At 39.1% G+C, this 4973-nt stretch overlaps 1 pseudogene; it reads right to left on the bottom strand.

Moving 5' to 3' along the window:
- Positions 1-367: 367 nt before the first annotated feature.
- On the bottom strand, positions 368-3035 carry LOC127218580 (polyamine-transporting ATPase 13A3-like; annotated as a pseudogene).
- Between the last annotated feature and the right edge of the window lie 1938 nt (positions 3036-4973).

The following is a 4973-nucleotide window of genomic DNA, read 5'->3' as shown; positions in this document are numbered from 1 at the left end:
TTCTTTGGGAGAAACACTGGAATCAAAACAGACTTTAAATCTGTTTTCACCAAATAATAATTACAACTAACAGCCATATTATTTTAAAAATTCCCATTTTAGGGTCTATAATATATAAAAGGAACTTGCTAATAAGGGGTTGTGAAAATTAAAAAGGCAAACTAGTGTCAAAAACTAAAATCTAAACACACAACACAGTTCTCTCACACCCAATATAAAGTGTGTTACTGCACAAAGATCTAGCCAGATTGATAGTTAATAACTGTGAGGCAAATGCCATTTTACTGCTTTTGTTTTTAATCAACTACTGTGCTATGACAGGGCTATGAATTGAAATAGTGCCATTCTGACACACAGTGTCAGAAGCCTAAAAGCACATCCTCCTGAATACTGTCACTAGCACAGTAGAAGCAGTCTCTGCTATGCTGATCTGACATGATCCATTCTCCTTTACTACAGTTTGGCTTCTGAGGTTTAGGCGGCCATTCAGGATCAACTTTGAGCTCCTGCGTCAGGTACATGTATTTAGCTTTTGGTGTCTTCTTTCTACAGCTTAGGGCCCGATCCACTGACTCCTCAAGCGTGATAGACACAAAGGCATGGATAAGAACAATGATAAGCATATATATGCACCACTGGTATGGTACACATACAATCTCAAGAACCTGGTCAACAGAGGCAACTGGATGCAACATGATGAATAATATGAAAACATACAAAATAATCACAGATATAACAAAAAAATAATTCTTGTAGCAAGGCTGCCTGAATGGTTTTCCTTTTGAAAAGGCAACTGCCACTGTGATGTACTGGAAACTGGAGATAAAAAACTCTGTGGTATTTTCATAATTATGTATTTTACATGTATCAAGTTCAGTTGTGTTGTACAAATGTGACGAGTTCCAACATGTGCTTCTTGTTGTGTTACAAACATCGGAGAATGGATCACACACTTTATACTGCTTGACCCAATAAAAACCCAGCGACTGAAATCCAATGCTGATGATAATTTGAGACAAGACGGAGAAGAGGAGTGCCCCCAGATATAATCCCGAAGGGAAGGTGGGCTCTGTGCCAAAAGTTCTTTCCAGGCAGGATTTAAGCTTATTGTAAATGTCACTACCAAAATGATTGCCAGATCAATGAAGAGAAACTGAAAGTCTCCCAGGTTACTCAAGATAGAATACAGAAGAATAACGCTGAAGTATTGTATGATGCTGTATAAGGCCATACATTTAAACACACAGAAAGATGTCATTAAAGCAGCATGGCCTTCCCTGATTAGGTTTGGCATTCAGGAAATACTAGGTGTTTTGGAAGTAAAAGGAGATGCCACAGAAGCTTCAAGGTCAGACAAGAAAATACCACCATGGGCCCTCTTCAAAGCGCCACAAACATTTGTACCATCACCGCACATCCCAACAAATTAATCTACATTCTACAATGCTTCTACCAATTGTGTCTTCTGATCTGGTGCCATTCGAGCAAACACGGTACCATGTAGCATCAACTTAGGAACAAGATCTTGAAAATGTTCCAGTATCACTGAAAATGACTTTCCATTCATTGCAAAATGATGTCGAGTAGACTGAAGATCTGCTAAACTATCATGGGCAAGTTTAATTGGAATAACCTCTGAGTTAATTGCTGATGGTTCATTACACTGTGTCAGGGAGTCTGCATAATGTCAAGTGATCTTGGCAACTCTCCCATCCTTTTGAGTTAATGCTTCAGCAAAAATAACTTTATCCTGAGGTAGAGTCATTCCACAGTCTCATGGTCATCTATGACCATGACAGTTCGAATGTTGGCTTTGTGCAAATCTTCAAATACTGCAGGGGTTTCCTGCTTTAATTTGTTCTGCATTATAATCAATCCCATAAAATCCATGTTGTTTTCAATGGCATCTCTACTAATATGCTGTACTTTATGCCATGTCAGTTTTGACTCCAATTTTCTATGGGCAAGAGCAATTACATGGAAGCCTTGTTTGGTATAATCATCTAAAACTTTGTCAAAATTAACTGGATCTGTTTCAGGTTTACAAAGACTGGTAATGACCTCAGGGGCTCCTTTCATGTAGGCGTCCATTTTCTTGTCGCCTAGTACCCTTGAAATCACACTCATCTGCTGTAAAGCAGAAGAAAATGGGAACTGTCGAATAATTCCTATCTCATAAATAGCTGGAAGTTCAAACAGCTCCATTTTTTGGTTTATTGCAGATGTGGATTAAGGAAGCAGCTGTTTGGAAGGAAGAACCACAGTGGATATAATTTGGTTATGAGGTGCTGTTTCTTCTTCAGTTGCTTCTTCCAAAATCTATCCAATGGCTTCAAACATTTTCAAATCAAGTGGGTCACCAGAAAGAATGCCTTCAATTTTTGTAAGTGAATGACAAGTAGCAAGCAACAAATTGAGATTTTACCATCATCTCACTGTAAACATTGTCTTCTGGTAAAAGAAATCAGGTATTTTCGACTCGCTGAATTCCCCCACAGATCTAAACCACCTTCAGTAAGAGTTCCAGTCTTGTCAAAGCAAACAAGATTCAGCTGTCCACAGATATTTATCCTTTGGGAACTGATACAGAAAATTCCAACTTGTTTCAGTCTTCTCTGAGCATATACAATTCCAGCAGTCATTGCAGCAGGAAGTGTAGGTGGCACAGTAATTGTAATTATATCAAGAGACTTAATAATTATTTCCCGAACTTATTTCTTATTTAAAATGCTGTTGATGACTGTGTAGATAAACCCAATGCCAGCCACCACCACAAGACTCAGCAGAAACAAGTAGGCATCTCTATAGAGTTTAAAATCAGTTGGCTTGGGATACTGTATAGAACGAACAAGCTGTCCTTTGGAAGTACTAAATCCTGTTCTAACTACTATGGCTTTCACAAGTTCTCCAGTGTAGAAACAGGTCTGAATAACAGTTGTCCCTCTAAACAGAGTGTGTCGCTTATGTGTCTCTGGACAAGACTGGTGGCGGGGAAAACTACTTGTAACAATATGGCATCCAATGTTGGGCGCCATATGTTACGAGTAAGGTTTTTCCACTGGTCTGGTCCCACCGCCACACTGGCCCGAATTAACACACATAGACTCTGTATTTGATATTATGCTGTTGGCCAGTTACTTGTTTCTTATCGGCTAGCTCTGTCTTCATTATTAACCCATTTCTACTAATCTAAGTATTTCCACATGGTCTCATCTTACCGGAGAGAGGGGGCCAGCGGTTCTGCTCTCTCCAGTCTCTCCATGTTGACTCCTCCTTACTACTTCCTCGAATCCTCCTTGTCTCCTAGTCCTGCCTATCTTGATTTCCTATTGGCCAACAGTGCTTTATTCATTAACCAGTATGAGAAACATATTTACAGAACGACATCTCCCATCAGTAGAATATTTATATTTTGTTTTCCAAGCTGTTATGGATAAACTAGCAATACACACAAATGAGAAAAGACCTGTGAAATAGAATATCAAGCCATTGCAAGTATGTTCTAAGGGGCTGTATGAATGAGTCACAGGGTATATGTTTAACTTTAAAAATCTCAGAATTCTCCACACTGTTTTCTAGAGCTGCTGTACTCTCTCTCTCTCTCTCTCTCTCTCTCTCTCTCTCTCTCTGTATGTATGAGTTTTTGTGTGCATGAGTGTATGTGCACATGTGTGTTTGTGTGCGTGTGTGTGTTTCCTTTTCTAACTATTTCCTTCATGTACCAGGCCCACTTTGACAGGATTGTCTCTCTTCTGACTTTCTGTTTTAAACTTGTCAAGTATTCTGGATATTCATTCACAGGTTCTATATTTGCTTGTACTTGGCACAAAGTAGCCATTTCCTGTCTGCCAGAGATCATGGAAGGGGACTTGGTTCACGGGATTGTATACTTGTTGGTAGGAAGAACTTATTTGTGAGGGCATTATGGCTAGTGTATTCATTTCAAATATAAGGGCCTGCTTCAGCCACTCAGAACAGGAGGATAGGGGGAGGGGCTAAAGTGAAAATAGAAGATTACAGGTAATCAGATGCAGAGAGAGGGTAAATTTTTAGTTATTTTTTCCAAAATCACAGAAAAGATGTCTCTTTTCTGTGAAATTGTTTTTATAGGGTTAATTGGAACTTTATGACACTGCAGTGACTTTTGTAAACAAAGAAAAAGTTCCATGTAAGCTCCCTTCCACCCGGAAAGGAAAAAAAAAAAAACACTGAGAGAAAGACATAGTTTTAGAGTAATAAGGAGAGGAGGCAGAGTGTTGGTATAAGAGTGAAAGTGGGAGATCATCTTTTGAATTTCCAATTAATGTAAGGATTTTGCTAGGATGCAGGCAGACAGCCAAACTTCTCCTTATCTTACTTCTACAATAAGCTGAATTCCAAGCCACAGCAGTTTGTAAGTTAACTCTTTCCTCTCATAGTGAATCATTCTGTTGAAACTCCCCATTATAGCAGGCAGCTGTGAGAGCATTCTTTTAGAGTTTGCAATTTAGTATTGCAGTGGAGGTGGAACAGGTAGTTTACCTGGTCATCCAGGGGACTCTTATTAAGAGCAGCATTAACCTTAGGCTGGGGAATACCATTATATAATCAAAGAGAAATGGGTTTTCTTTAGGTCCTGCCTGACTTGATTTAAAGAGAAATTACAGTCAGAAAAGGAAAGAACAAAAGGCAAACTAAAGAGTTATCATTAGATCATTGGAGAATTGCCTCTCCTTATGTACAAACCCCAGAGAAATTGTCACACTCTGGACAACTCCCAAGGGGGGAAAACATCTCTCTAAATTACAATGATTACTCACCCTCATTTCTCTGACAATCACTAGTCAGCTAGATTGCAGCTGCAGATGAGTGAGAGCCTATCTTGGCCACCAATAGGGGATTGTCTCTCCTTTTTATTTTTTATTCTTTCTCTTTTTTTACTGGATGAAGGTTCTATGCTAAAAATCAAGGTAGACATTGGGAAAGGCTAGCTC

The sequence above is a fragment of the Phodopus roborovskii genome, unplaced genomic scaffold (assembly GCF_943737965.1).
Source record: "Phodopus roborovskii unplaced genomic scaffold, PHOROB, whole genome shotgun sequence".
Classification (NCBI taxonomy): domain Eukaryota; kingdom Metazoa; phylum Chordata; class Mammalia; order Rodentia; family Cricetidae; genus Phodopus; species Phodopus roborovskii.
The sequence above is the reverse complement of the archived record's forward strand: the minus strand, read 5'-3'. Positions and strand labels throughout refer to the sequence as shown.